General features: G+C 46.8%; 1 pseudogene across 1 annotated transcript in view; it reads left to right on the forward strand.

Annotated features, from left to right (window-relative positions):
* Positions 1 to 16,175, forward strand: part of LOC144784065 (uncharacterized) — a 187,173-nt pseudogene that overhangs the window by 146,507 nt on the left and 24,491 nt on the right. Inside the window, exon 3 of the transcript XR_013601615.1 lies at positions 4,750 to 4,876. The product of XR_013601615.1 is annotated as an uncharacterized LOC144784065 (transcript). The remainder of the gene's footprint in view (positions 1 to 4,749; positions 4,877 to 16,175) is intronic.

The following is a 16,175-nucleotide window of genomic DNA, read 5'->3' on the forward strand; positions in this document are numbered from 1 at the left end:
AAAGGAATGTGAAAATTTACTGCATTGTTAACTCGGGAGCGCAGCCTCCACAGAAGCTCCTTGTCCACGTGTAGGCTGACCCACCCCTTAGGACATATCGAACACAGGGGGGGGAACAATGCGACCGCATGCAGCATGAGCCTCGTCAATGACAAACTTATGCCCACAATATACACACCATGACCTGTGCACGTGGAGCCCCGCCGCATGCGCGCAACCATAAATTTAGCCTAAAACATCACTGCCCTCCCTTAAATAAATATCGTACTACAAATGCAATACATGAGAACACAATGAATTAAACCATGGGGTAACGTGCCCCCTGGTGGGGGGGGCACCCGGTAAACGTACGTACCGCGTGAACCTCGAACATTATGTTCATTTGCCCATTAGCCGCATGTACACGGGGAGATCCACCGCATGCACGGACCTAAACTCTGAGATATGGTCCTTCGTCAAGAGGCCTAAGTCATCCTGGCCCATGAAAAGGCCGCCGGGCACAGCAAAACCACGACTGCTAGGCCCGACGAACGCCCCCACCCGCTACCTCTCTGGCGGCACGCACGTGGGCGCCGCATCGGGATGGGGTGGGGAAGGGGCGAGTGTACTGGGCCTGGGCGTAAGGTAATGGCGGGGCGCTCCCTCGCACCAGGGCAACCCTGACGAGCGACACCGCTGCCGCCCCGTGGCCCACTGCAGCTTCGCCTACTGGCTATTTGGGGCAAGCCGCCAGGGTAACGCCGCTCCGGACAGCTCGGACCCCGGCGGTACCAAGCGGTGACGGGAGCCCCAAAAATCCCCACCTCTCCCGTTCTCAGTGGAGCGGACTCATGCCCGAGAAGGGAGGGGGAGGAAATGCCAGCCCGTGGGCCTCCTGCGGCAGCAATATACTGCCGAAGCAGAAGCCCGAAAACCCCCACCTCCACAGCGGCCCGACGCTAAGCGGGCCGCCTAGCCATCGCTCTGAAACCTCAAGGGAGGGAGTAGGCGGAGGGGGGGTAATGCCCGAAGGCCTCAGCCCCTGGGTCACTCACCGTAAAGAATGTCCCGACGAAAGAGTGTCCCGATGTGTGCCGCAACGTCCGGAGCGCCAAAGAGGCCGCACAATGGCCGGGGGTGAGATATACCCTCACCCTGCCTGTGCCCCCGGACGTGCTTCACCAGACCGCCCCCCTCCACCTAGGCAACATGCCCTGAGGAGGGGTGGCCAACTTACCAGCTGGGGGAGGGCGGGGGCAGCCCTCCGTGACTAAGGGCCCGCCCTCCTGATGGCCACCGGGTGGCCTCGGGCAGGCGCATATCAACTGCTACTTTGACGGCGCGGACGCTCGCTGCCCGAGGTGTCAAACGCAGAGGGTGACTTTTATTCATATGGCGTTGAGTTGTGCCTCCTTAACGCAATACTGGCAGGAGGTCACGCAGGTGACAGCGAGGGTGACGGAGAGGGTGGTCACCTGCACACGTACTGCTCCACTTGTTCCCATACACTGCCAAAACCAGGACCACAGCTAGGTTTCAGGACCTGGCCTTTATCCTGGCGAAATAAGAAATAACTAGTAGCTGGAAGAAATCGGAGGGCCCCAGCGTACACAGATGGAAACGAGAGCTGGTGAAATGGGCGGGATGTGAGGGCAGGGTCCTGCTAAGGAATGCACAGCGGAGTGGGCAAGCTGGAACGGGCTCAGGCATGGGAGGGGCTGCTGGCGGACTTAACAAGAAATGGCGAGGCATCGGGGGCTTTTACCCCAGAGAGACTCCCACAGGTAGAGAATCCCCGGGGACCACACTAGGACAGAACAACCCAGCAGAGCCAGAGAGATCAGTGCATTGCATGGCACTGACACACACCAGAGAGGATGAGATAGCACTGGACGGCCCCGGCGCGCCCCTAACACCCACACCCTGAGCGCAAAAGAGTCTACTAACTGGGTTCAATAGTAGTAGAGGGGAGACAGCAGTGCGGGGAGGGTTGGGAAGGGGGGGCCAGTTAAATGGGGAGGAGGGGGGATGCTATTGAATGTATACCGGACTGATATCAGTTTGAGATGTGACTCTTACAACAAACGCTCGCAGAGGGGACAAAGATGGGGCAACAACGGATATATTCGCCGAGGCACGTACAGGAATTTTATACACTGATATCCTGGAAATAGATATGTGATTTGACATGTAAAAGGCAATAACATTTGTTTACAAAAAAAATGGAAGACAATTACCCTTTTTTTGGGGGCACTTCACATGCTGCAGCCCTAGCTCCTAGGCGCACTTTACAGAGAACGTTCATTGTCACATCTCAACACCAAATGCTGTGCATTTAATAGTGTGGTATATGGTTAGCAAATATAAGACTACAGATGCGAAATAGAACGGCGACCCAAGCCGCTGTAAGGTGGGTTTTTGAGTCAGACAAATTCACAACTACAATCACTATTAGTTGAAGTGATTTGCCCAGAGTCGCGCATTTCGTTGCTAAGTATATTTCCTACTACCTGACTGGATACGTTTTTACTTGGGGCCTAATGTAATCAGTATGAGAAACTGAGTTGCTTTCATTGTGCTAAATCACCAACCAACCATGTTTTAGCAGTGAATGAAAGGCCTGTCTTCTGGGGCCTCTTTGGTGTTGCACTGAATTTGTTTTTTTGTGAAAGGGGTCAGGGCGGCCTTCATTCTTGCTTGGGGAAGGAGTTTTTATCGTCTCAGGGGTAGAATTATCCTTGGGTATTAGTGGCCTCGTGGCGGGATATGCTGCAGGAATGTTTGTCTGAAGGGAAACTGACAAGGGCGAGGGAGGGAGGGAGGGAGGGAAACTGAAAAGTGGTGAGGGGTCACCAACTGTCATACAGAAGTGATTTCATTTCCTTTGGTCCAGGGTAATATAAGCTGTTGAGTCAAGAATGGCATGGGGTCCAGATATTGGTGGTGAAGGTGCGGAGAGTAAATGTGTGTGGGTGTGCGCAGCCAGCCAGCCACAGGGACCAAGGTACTGTCTAGTCTAGTGAAATATCTGGTTAGATAGTCCTACTACCACCAATCTCAGTGACAATAGGTGTCAGCTGCCTCCCAAGTGAGGCATTCAAATCCGCCCGTCTTACACATGTCCATTTTGTTGATACCATGTTCATGGATTTTTATTTTTATTTTTTACCTCTTTGTTTCTCCAACCATGCTGACTAACCCAACTTCTGTGGTAGTGCTGATCACAACAAAACACATTAGACCGAACATAGCCTACATATTTTGCACGGTATAGACGTGTCATTTAGTTGGATATTGTAGAACCGCAACAGTACAATTCTCTCACTGTACAACACATACTCACAATCCAACAGCAGTTTCGATAGGACATTACACACAAACGACAAAAGCAACACAGATAGACCATGTGGTTGGGATGCACTGAGCTCAGAACAGCACTCCTCATCATGTCACACCATGTACTATTTATCAAACAAAAGGATATATATAGACAGAACAGGTAACCTATATCCTACCTTTGTCTTGTATTTAAAATTGGCTTTTCTTTAATAAAGCCTAAGCTATGTTGGTTGGTCTCTTTAGACTCTCCTTCTGCTTCCTTGTTTCTTGTATATGCTCTCTATCCTACACGTGCTCTGTTTTCACTCGTTTTGCTTGTCGTATTAATGCCTAAAATGCCCTTAAATATAATTTTCCTCATTTAGTATCCAATTTTTAATCTTTCTGGATACATTGGTGACCAAAAACATGAACCTAATTAAGATAACTATAGCTTTATAAACTGCATAAACAACTCTAATTTACTGTTAGTTGAGTGAAAGAATTCTTTCCAATTCCCCAGTTGGCTTCTGCGCTCAACGGGTTCAATGCTGTGGATAAAAGAGCTACGGAAAGGCTCTACAGGCCATTAAAGGCCCGCTCCATAGTTAAAGGCCCGAGCCAAAGACAAGATCCTTTAACAAGGGAGTGGGCTTTAATGGCCGGTAGAGCCCACTACAGAGGGATCTAAGGCTTTTAGAACATTCTGCCCAGAGGACAGAATGTTCTTATTTGTAAAATAAAGGCCTCACGGAGCCCGAGGGGGTTGAAATTTTCTCGGGCTCCGTGAGGCCTTTGTTCACAACAACAGCTGTGAGCAAACATTGGAACGCTGGAGCTCCGGACTTCTACCAGCCATTAGAAGCCGGGAGCACTCCATTGTTTTCAATGGAGCGCCCAACATTTCAATGTTCTAATAAATAAAATACATTTAAATAAGGTCACTCTCTTTTGGGTGTTGATCTGTGCTTAACACGTCTGGGAAAGGCTCTCAAAGTGTACTCAACACCAGGTGCAGGTTGTGTGCCTGCCTGCACAAAGAGAATAGCCTGTGGTATCATATTAGAATATAGATTTTTAAATATCACCTGTACCGGTATTTGTAGATGGGAAGTTGACAATTAATGCATATTGGGCCAAGAAATTGGATACTGAATGTAAAAATTGGTGCAGTTATACTGATTTCCACAGATTAGTCCTCATTTCAGCTGCACAGCTCATAAAAATCCATTAAAGGCATGGCTCTATAAAAAAAGTGTTGCATTTTTCACATACAAACAGTATTCCTTACTATACTGAAACACAGTGATTAATAATTTGTGATTTATAGGGAAGGTTCTTTTCCCCTGTCTTATTAGTATTACTAGCAGACATTTTGATATTTGTAATTCTCCACCGATGAAAGGTTAAAAGAAACTCTAATTTCCTGTGTGTTTGTATCGCACCCTGTAGATGGTACCGCGGCTGCACCTGGGCATGATCGAGCTGTGGCTGGAGTTCAGGCGGCTCCAGGAGGAAAAGGAGAGCATGTGGAAGAAGATGAACGCTATGCTGACCCGTGCATTGTCCGCGTGCCAAGGTGACACCAGTAGTACACATCCTGCCCCCTCTCCATCTTCTTAACTCTCCCTCTTTTCCCACCCTTTTTAGGTCTCGCCTGAGCCAGTGCATGCGCTGCTCTGCGAGACATTTGGTAGGTTTTTTAAAGTGCTACCCACAGGCTTTTGCTGGCCTTCAACTTGCGTTCACAAGCTCGTGCACGTGCACAGCTGCCATCTGGGTTTCTGTAATGGCTCATTAAGCCTTACAGCGCAAGAATAATGCTCCTCTACTGCACTACCCCCTCCCTTCTCCCCGTCCCTCCGGGTCAGCTTCATCCTCTGCGCTCCTGTGCTTGCACCACCCCCTCCCTTCTCCCCCTCCCATCTCGTCTTCGCACTACCCCCTCCCTTCTCTCCCTCCCTTCTGGTCAGCTTAATCCTCTGCACTCCTCTGCTTGCACCACCCCCTCCCTTCTCCCCCTCCCTCTTAGTTAGTTTCATTTGCCTCTTGTTTTAAGAACCAATCAATTTCAGGAGCAAATAAAGTATATGCCGTAGATGGTAAAACAAGTGTCTCGGTTGGGGACCTATCTCATGTGACAAACTAGGCATACTGCAGATTTCAAAGAGTAACCCTTGTCCTGTATATCTTGATTCTTGAGTTAGGCATGTGATGATTATGGCCGTCAGCTAAGGGTTTAATTGCACAAGTTAGATACAACTCAGATTTGAAATTACCCTGCCGAGATTTCATTTTCCAGATTTACTTTATAATTGGTTACTATTGAAATGCAGCCACTCTTTTCTATTAATAAAATTTTGTATATGCCAAGCAGCACTGTTAAAATCCATAAATAATGCACAGCTGCAGGGTGTATCTTTGCTTTAAAAAGTGGCACCACTTGTGTACCACATGTCATCATCTATATTACTCAGCTTACGATGATCACATCCTTCTGGCGTAACAAATACTGCTCTCTGCTGCTACTCTGGCTGTGTTTGTTATGTGTGGATGCTGATAAGCGAACGTGAACCCCAAACGTCAGTCATGAAACAGCAATGTGTGCTAACGAAAAGGTGACAATAAATGCAAATTTCCAAAAGAAAACATTTGACAGAACACATTGTAACTGTAGAGATGCGTTGTATAAACTGGACTGTGACTGTTTGCCACTCTGTCTGATTGACTGACTCTGTCTGTCACTCAGTCTGACTATCTATGTCTGTCACTCTGTCTGACTGACTCTGTCACTCTGTCAGACTGACTGACTCTGTCACTCTGTCTGACTGACTGACTCTGTCACTCTGTATGACTGACTGACTCTGTCTGTCACTCTGTCTGACTGTCTGTCACTCCTACTGACTGAGTCGGTCTGTCACTCTGACTGACTGAGTCGGTCTGTCACTCTGACTGACTGATTCTGTCTGTCACTCTGACTGACTGACTCTGTATGTCACTCTGTCTGACTGACTGTCTGTCACTCTGTCTGACTTACTCTGTCACTCTGTCTGACTTTGTCTGTCACTCTGTCTGACTGACTAACTCTGTCACTGTCTGACTGACTGACTGTCTGTCACTCTGTCTGACTGACTGACTCTGTATGTCACTATGTCTGACTGACTGACTCTGTCACTGTCTGACTGACTCCTTCTGTCACTCTGACTGACTGACTCTGTGTGACTCTGTCTGACGTACTCTGACTGACTGTCTGTTACTCGGTCTGACTGACTTTGTCTGTCACTCTGACTGACTGTCGGAATGTCTGACTGACTGTCAGAATGTCTGACTGACTCTGTCACTCTGTCTGACTGTCTCTATCCGTCTGACTATGTCACTCTGTCTGACTGACTCTGTGTGACTCTGTCTGACTTACTGTGACTGAACGTCTGTTAATCCGTCTGACTGACTTTGTCTGTCACTCTGACTGACTCTGTCAGAATGTCTGACTGACTGTCATTCTGTCTGACTGACTCTGTATGCCACTCTGTCTGACTCTGTCTGTCACTCTGACTGACTCTGTCTGTCACTCTGAATGACTCTGTCTGTCACTCTGACTGAGTCGGTCTGTCACTCTTACTGACTGACTCTGTATGCCACTCTGTCTGAATGACTCTGTCTGTTACTCTGACTGGCTCTGTCTGTCACTCTGTCTGACTGACTGCCTGTCTGTCACTCTGTCTGACTGACTGCCTGTCTGTCACTCTGTCTGACTGACTGCCTGTCTGTCACTCTGTCTGACTGACTGCCTGTCTGTCACTCTGTCTGACTGACTGCCTGTCTGTCACTCTGACTGACTGACTCTGTATGTCACTCTGTCTGACTGACTCTGTCTGACTGACTTTGTCACTCTGACTGACTCTGTCTATCACTCTGACTGACTCTGTCTGTCAGAATGTCTGACTGACTCTGTCTGTCACTCTGTCTGACTGACTCTGTCAGTCACTCTGTCTGACTGACTCTGTCTGTCACTCGGTCTGACTGACTCTGTCTGTCACTCGGTCTGACTGACTCTGTCTGTCACTCGGTCTGACTGACTCTGTCTGTCACTCGGTCTGACTGACTCTGTCACTCGGTCTGACTGACTCTGTCACTCTGTGTGACTCTGTCTGACTCTGTCTATCTTAATCTGTCTGTCTGACTCTGTCTGTCTGACTCTGTCTCTGTCTGTCTTTGTCTGTCTCTGTCTGTGTCTCTCTGTCTGTCTCTGTCTGACTCTGTCTGTTTTTGTCCATCTGACTCTGACTCTGTCTGTCTATGTCTATCTGACTCTGTCTGACTCTGTCTGTCTGTCTCTGTCTATCTGACTCTGTCTGACTCTGTCTGTCTGTCTCTGTCTATCTGACTCTGTCTGACTCTGTCTAGCTCTGTCTATCTGACTATGGCTGACTCTGTCTGTCTCTGTCTGACTCTGTCTGCCTCTGTCTATCTGACTTTGTCTGTTTCTGTCTATCTGACTCTGTCTGTCTCTGTCTGACTCTTTCTGTCTGACTGTCTGTCTATGTCAGTCTGACTCTGTCTGACTATGTCTGTCTCTGTCCGTCTGTCCGACTCTGTCTATCTCTGTCTGTCTGTATGACTCTGTCTGTCTGTCTGTCTGTGTCTGTCTGTCTCTGAGGAGCCATCACAACCTGGCATCCTCCACCCAAATCTTCAGTCCCCACATCAGTCTCCACTCCCCCAAAATATGAAAACAAATCTGGTGTCCTGTTGCACACCTACCACTCTCTTTATTATGGGAAACAACTTTTACCACATAGTCATTACCGCGCATTACCATTACCATGCAGTCATTACCACACAATGCCTTTACCACACATTGACTTTACCACACAAGTCTTTACTTCGCATATGCCTTTATCACGCAAACCTTTACAGTGAAAATGTAAGTATATCACAGGTAAGTGGGACCGCTACATAAATATAGATATATTTTACCTACTGGCGGTCACCAGTAGGTAGTTATAGTTAGGACCATGTTTCTATAGAAAAAGCATTTTCCTTTCTCTAAGACTCTGCAAATGCTCCTCCTGGTGCACTACTGGTTGGAGGATGAAGTCCCCTTGGCTGTTGAGGGTTGTTAGGGGGTCAACAACCCCTATTATTGCCACAAGTAAGTCCCCCACAGTGATGTTATTTGAGAGGACATCAGTGATATCACTGACTATGTCATGAATTAAGTAATATGTGAGGTCATAAGCAGTGCATTGCGTGGCCGTAAGTTATAGTTAGCTCAGGTAAATATAACTGCTGAATTTCACTCATTTTATACGAATGAAATCTGAGGCTAACTATAACGTCCCTGTAACCTATGTTTTTCTCAGTAAATTTCTACGTTTTTTAAAATTCTATTTCCTATCTATAACGTCCCTGTAACCTCCATTATTTTGTGTGTATTTTTAAGGATTTTTTATTTATTAGAAAGATTTATAAGGCGCAAACATGACCCTTGCGGGTATCAGAGCGCTATACACACGACGCAAACATAGATAAACCCCCTACAATAGAGGTCAGCATAGTGACACCACAAGGAATATACAATCAAGATCAGGGACCAGGTAGTGGGCCACCCTAGATCCATTTCTCCTCGGGTGTAAAATATTTCCTGTAACATTCAGCAAAACAAGCAAGAGTGCCCTTGACACAACATAGTAAAATAATTGACAACACTGTAGGGTGAGGACCCTTGGGTAAAATAACAATTAACCATCAAACATGAAATACATTGAGAAAGTTAAGTTTGGAAAAATGTCAGAACTGTAAACAAGGTTACATGCAAAAGAGAAATGATGATGCAGTTTATGATCATTCAGAAAAATAAAATTGGCCTGTTTCTTGAAATAGGCAGTGGAAGGATTGGCTCTAATCTCAGTAGGAAGAGCGTTCCAAATTCTAGGTACAAGGCCAGAGAAAGCACGTTTGTATGTACTTTTCTTCTTAAATTTGGGAGGTTTCAAGAGAAGTGAGGACGTATTTCTTAAGTTCCAAGTCGAGCCAGAGAGAACGAGCTTGTTCGCCAGATTGGCCGGAGTGTTATAATGCTGGGCTTTATGTGTGAGGCAAGCTATTTTAAAACGAATCCTCGCTTCAATAGACAGCCAGTTAAACTGCACAAGGTCCGTGTAATGTGATAATGTTTTTTGGAGCCTATGATGAGCCTGGCTGATGCTTTGAGAGTGACTCTGTGGGGTGCCAAGCTCGCTTTAGGCAGTCCTGCAAGGGTCACCAGCCCCTATTCAAGACATGAGATCACCAGGGATTGTACTGCCGTTGTACGTCTTCGGTTGGAAGGAAAGGTTTGATTTTCTTGAGAGTGTTAAGATGAAAGTTGGCACCCCTTATAGTGGCACTGATGTGAGCTTGCATATTAAGTAGTTTGTCCAAGGTAATGCCAAGCGATTTAGTGGAGTCAACCACGTGTGGGGTGCAGTTAAGGGCTGTGAGTTGCTTTAGCCAGTCCAAATTTTATTTCTTAACTGTAACCACTAACCTTTGACATTGAGTGTGTGAGTGAGTGCATCAGTGTCATGAGTAGGTGCATGAGTAGGTTTTTAAGTTGGTGTGAGAGAGTATGAGTGGGCTGTAAGTGGGTGTGTGAGTCTGTCAAAGAGGTGGGTCGTAAACTCTGCTTGGACGCTGAGTTCAGGAAAAACTCCACCAACCGACGGCAGAGGAGGAGTTTACTGGTGCGCTCACTCCTTGGCTTCATCTCCCAAGAGTAATGTGCCAGGAGGTCCGTTTGTAGAGTGGTTGAGAAAGGGGGCAGGGCCTCCAATGAGGTCTAAGCAATTCCGCTTTGGGGGACTTACTTGTGGCAAAAATAGGGTTTCTTGGCCTTTAATGACCCTCAATAGCCAAGGGGACGTAATCCCCCAACCAACTGTACACCAGGAAGCACATTTCAGAGTGGTTTTGAAAGAGGGTGGGGCCTCCGACAAAGTCTAAATAGTTCGCTGTGGGGGGGAGTACTTGTTGCAATAATAGGGGTTATTGGCACCCAATGACTCTTAGTTGCCAAATGGACTTCATCTTCCAATCAGTAGTGCTCCAGGAGGCGCATTTGCAGAGTAGTTGAGAAAGGGGACATGGCTTCAGACGAGATCGGAGCAATCCCACTGTGGAGGACTTACTTGTGGCAACCATAGGGGTTCTTGGCCCCTAACTACCCATAACTTTGAAGGGGACTTCATCCCCCAACCAGTAGTACACAGGAGGCGCATTTGCTGAGTAGCTGAGAAAGGTGGCAGGGACTCTGACGAGGCCTTAGCAATCCTGCTGTGGAGGCTTACTGGTTGCTCCAATAGGGGTTCTTGGTCCCCAACGACTTCAGCAGCCAAGCAGACTTCATCCCCCAACCAATAGTGTGCCAGGAGGCACGTTTGCAGAATGGTTGAGCAAAGGGGCCGGGCTTTTTTTAAAGTGATTTGTGGCCCTGTTTGGGTTACAGGGGGACACCACCACCACACTTAAGGGGTCAGGGTATTCCTATCCTGACCCCTTTTCTTTTATTAAAATGTTGTTATGGCTGCCAACACTTCTTGATTGAACTGTTAGCAGCCAATCAGATCTCACCATGAGATCTGAGCTTAAGCTTCGCCTAGATATCTTTATTTACTTCCCATTACACTTCTGAACAATTACTGAGCAGATTTATAACGGATAACTCATAGCCGGATCTGCACACCAAAATCTATCGTCCTGTGAAATTTAATGTAATTCTGTCTAGTGTTCTGGCAGTAGTTGTGTTAAAAGTGGGAATTCAGAGCTGGGGAACCAGGTTCGAGTCTCGGGACAGGACACGCAACATCCTGTGATTCTGGGCAAATCTCTTAATCTCCCCATGCCTAACAAAAATGAATGTGTTATCATGTAACGCAACTGGTGCTCATGTAAAGCGCTCTGATACCCGATACCTTTGGGTCAAGTTCGCGCTAAAAAAACTCTGTAAAAAAAAAAATGTTAAGATCAAGAATCACATTTTTTGACCCCCTTTTTCTTGGCCCCACTTGAAAGACCACCCTAAAACTTTCCATGCACAACAAGAGTCACTATGACAAAATTGGGGAAAATGTTGTTTAGATTAATCAAACGGCTACAAAGATATAGTCAAATCAAAAAAACGCTTTTTCTATAGAAATATGGTCCTGACTATAACTACCTACTGGCGACTGCTAGGAGGTAATAACAAAGGTTTTTCACTTGCTTGTGGTATACTTACATTTTTGTTGTAAAGGTATGTGTGGTAAAAGCATATATGTGGTAATGACTTCCGTGATAAAAGCAGTACATGGTAAAGAATTGCATTGTAAGGCTGCATAGTAATGACATGCGTGGTAATGGCATGCGTGGTCCCGTTATCCATCCCTATATTACACTCACCTTCTCAAATATTTAAATATCTAGTTCCTGGCCCAACTAATTTTACTCATTAAATTACGCACCCTTCACAACCCAAATATTAAGAAAAATATGAGGTGCCCAGTCACCCACCATCTTCACCATTAATATTACCTATATATTCCCTGATCAAATATACAAAAAGACAACTCCTCTGCATTGTACCATTGTCGTTAATACTTTCCCCTCACCCGTTCCCCATCCAAAACATGATTTGTTTGTGTCCTGAATAACACACAAGGTGATGGACAGAATGTTGCACATTGGCAAAAGATTCACCCCAGATCTGGGTTTAATCCATCGTTATTTTGCTCACCATGCCACCCCAGTTCAGACATGGCCATATGCAAATCAGTCTTGACCCTGTGCCTTATGGGAACAGTCCAGCCCGAACTGCCGAGCTATGTCTTCCCTGGACCGGAATCAAGCATTCTAAGACCGGTTTCTGGCTATCAGCCATCATCAGCCAGGATAGCTTGACTCCAGTGGTGTAGTGAACATGGGACCCACGTCTGGGCCTACCCTTCCCACATAAGGCGAACAGAATAACACACAAGGTGATGGATGGAATGTTGCACATTGGCAAAACATTCACCCCCAGTCGCAGATCTGGGTTTAATCCATTGTTATTTTGCTCACCATGCCACCCCAGTTGAGATATGGCCATATGCAAATCAGTCTTGATCCTGTGCCTCATGGGAACAGTCCAGCCCGAACTGCCAAGCCATGTCTTCCCTGGACCGGAGTCAAGCATCCTAGGACCGGTTTCTGGCTATCAACCGTCATCAGCCAGGATAGCTTGACTCCAGTGGCGTAGTGTGCACAGGACCCACGTCTGGGCATACCTTTCCCACATAGGGCGTACAGAATAACACACAAGGTGATCGACGGAATGTTGCACATTGGCAAAACATTCACCCCCAGTCACGGATCTGGGTTTAATCCATCGTTATTTTGCTCACCATGCCGCCCCAGTTCAGACATGGCCATATGCCAATCAGTCTTGACCTTGTGCCTCATGGGAACAGTCCAGCCCGAACTGCCAAGCCATGTCTTCCCTGGACCGGAAACAAGCATCCTAGGACCGGTTTCTGGCTATCAGTCGTCATTATCCAGGATAGCTTGACTCCAGTGGCGTAGTGAGTACAGGATCCATGTCTGGGCATACACTTCCCACATAGGGCGAACAGAATAATGCACAAGTTCGGTCTGGACTGTTCCCATGAGGTACAGGGTCAAGACTGATTTGCATATGGCTATGTCTGAACTGGGGTGGGGTGGTGAGCAAAATAACGATGAATTAAACCCAGATCTCTGACTGGGGGTGAATGTTTGACAATGTTCAACATTCCGTCCATCATCTTTTGGTGTTGCATTTTCACCCTAAGTGGGAAGGGTATGCCCAGACGTGGGTCCCGTGCTCACTACGCCACTGGAGTCAAGCTATCCTGGCTGATGAGGGCTGAAAGTCCGAAACCGGTCCTACGATGCTTAATTCTGGTCCAGGGAAGACGAGGCCTGGCAGTTCGGTCTGGACTGTTCCCTCGAGGCACAGGGTCAAGACTGATTTGCATATGGCTATGTCTGAACTGGGGTGACGTGGTGAGCAAAATAACAATGGATTAAACCCAGATCTGTGACTGGGGGTGAATGTTTGACAATGTTCAACATTCCGTCCATCATCTTTTTGTGTTGCATTGTTTGTGACCTTCCCACCTTCCCACGCCCCACTCAGCAAATTCACTCCAGCTCCCTCAGTGGCGTAACAAACCTTGTGGGGGCCCCCCCCCTGCAGGGTAAGTGAAGGGGCCCCCTCCAAACTCAATCTAGAGCTCCCCAGCAGAAGTGCGGTGCTGACGGGTCCCCCTGGAGGGTGAGGGTCCCCTGCACCGCGGGGGCTGCAGGGGCCTGTGTTACGCCTCTGAGCACCCTCCCCAAAGCCACAATCTTTTCTCTGACACTGAGAGTGGAAAACCAGCGATCTCCGACAGTCATTTAGTGAGAGACGCTCATCAGTGCAATCTCGAAGAATTTGTTTTCATTCATGGCGCCCTGTGAGAGCCATGCAAACCTGTACCATACTCTGTGGCTTACTCTCATGGTCTCTCTCTGGCTCTCCCATGTATGTGTTCCCATAGATGTTATTGCTGTCCTCTAAGACTTCCTTTGTTTTTTACCAATTCTCTACCCACATATTCTATCGCTTGCCCTCTTGGTGTCCTTCTGTTTCTACCAGATATCTCACCCCGTACTCTATTGCTGTCCTTATAAAGCTCCCTTTCAGTTTCAACGATGAGCCAATCTCGAAGGCTAAGGCTCACCCTCTCTGTGTCTCTACCACTGACCTATCTCATAAACTAAGGCTCACCCTCTCCGTCTCTCTACTATGGACCTATCTCATAGGCTAAGGCTCACCCTCTCCGTCTCTCTACTATGGACCTATCTCATAGGCAAAGGCTCACCCTCTCCGTCTCTCTACTATGGACCTATCTCATGGGCTAAGGCTCACCTTCTCCGTCTCTCTACTATGGACCTATCTCAAAGGCTAAGGCTCACTCTCTCCGTCTCTCTACTATGGACCTATCTCATAGGCTAAGGCTCACCCTCTCTGTCTCTCTAATATGGACCTGTCTCAAAGGCTAAGGCTCATCCTCTCTGTTTCTCTACTGCGGACCGGTCTCATAGGCTAAAGCTCACCCTCTCCATCTCTCTGCTACGGACCGGTCTCATAGGTTAAGCCTCACCCTCTCCATCTCTCTGCTACGGACCGGTCTCATAGGTTAAGCCTCACCCTCTCCATCTCTCTGCTACGGACCGATCTCATAGGCTAAGGCTCACCCTCTCCTTATCTCCCCAGTGCCTATCCCAAGCTTTGTGGCTCCACCTTTCTTTCTTCCTCTGCTTCTAAAATGTATCTACCCCTTGCTCTATGGTTCCAACTCTCTGCCCCTCTACATCTGTACAAGGTGCCTATCCCCATACTCTTCAGACTCCTCTTCCTGTCTCTAACAGATATTGATACTCCTACTTTCTATCGCCCTTCTACCTCCTTCTGTCTCCACCAAATATTGTTACAGGTACAGAGTTGTTGCGGAAGGTCTACATGAGGCATAAGGTGTAGAATTTGTGCTTTTCGGTATTGGATAGTTGGACATAAAATCCAGAGCAGGGAGGTCACTACATGCAGTATATGTTTTCCAGGGATCACTTGAGGTGAATCGGTGGTGTTTGTTTACAAAAGGGCAGTATGTATATTGCTGGAGTTGCAACTCCATACTTAGAGCAGTTTAGTTGGGCAAAGTTTATATCAACTATGCATCACCAACATGACTACCATAAGCCGGATTCTATATGTCATAAAGAAGATGATAAACCCTGTCACCTGATAAAGTTAAAGAACTATGAGTCGACTTGTTGTCTCCTGATTATGAATAAAGATAGGAGAGGTAATTGGGTTTTCGTATTATATTTCCTCATAATGCAAAATGTCATATCTGAAACCTTGTGAAAAGAAAAAGGCATAATAACATAGTCAACTAAGCAGAGAGTTGTTTCAGAGACCTATATTTTAGGTACATTGGGCAGTAAAGGCATTTGTGACTCTGGCATCCTATGGAATTGTCTATTTTTGCCTGATAGCCGACTGACTATGAAGTGTTTACCCACAGTTAGAGATTGGAATGTAGATATAGCTGATATTTAAGGCTGTGACAAACCCAGCCCTCAAGGAAGAGACGAACTAGAAAATCTTGCACCTCTGGGATAACCATATTGGATCGATATGCTTCTCCAGACACCAGCAGATCTAGACAAAGTAGACAAGGTACTAATAGACCGAGTTGTTGGTACCCAAGATTCCTTGATGACCCATACGAAGATTCCTTTTCAAATCTTAGAAAGTGGCAGGACATTCTGAAATCCCACTAGTGTCTGGCATCTCTGAAAGATCAGTGTCGGACGCCCGCGCTCAACTACTGAGCGAATTATCAAAGTCATTTGAGAATGTCTACAGGCAATTCTAGAATTTGAGAGAATCACACATGTGATTGTCAAATTGGCATGATCCAAAGTAGGAAATCCCAGCCATACACCCCATACACATAACAAGATCCTGAGGATTATCGAGAACTCAAACCCTGTTTCACCACAGAAGAAACACACATTTTAAGTTACTAAAAAAGCAGCAAAGTGTACAACTTAACACTCAAATAAGAAGCAGAGTGAACGACTCAATATGATAACTTTTATGAAAGAAATAATCCACATCCAAAGGGAGGGGCCTCCACCTTTCCACCAGTCACCCCTTAGTGAATTCTGTAAGCCACTTTCTCTGCTCCCTTACCTTCTCCTCTTTGCTTTTCATACACAAGATATGTGGTGTCTTTCGAAGTCTGTTTCAAGTTCTTGTTTTTTTGCTTGCATTTTTATTTAATGGGTAAGGG

The sequence above is a fragment of the Lissotriton helveticus genome, chromosome 10, assembly GCF_964261635.1.
Source record: "Lissotriton helveticus chromosome 10, aLisHel1.1, whole genome shotgun sequence".
In the NCBI taxonomy this organism is placed as follows: Eukaryota; Metazoa; Chordata; class Amphibia; order Caudata; family Salamandridae; genus Lissotriton; species Lissotriton helveticus.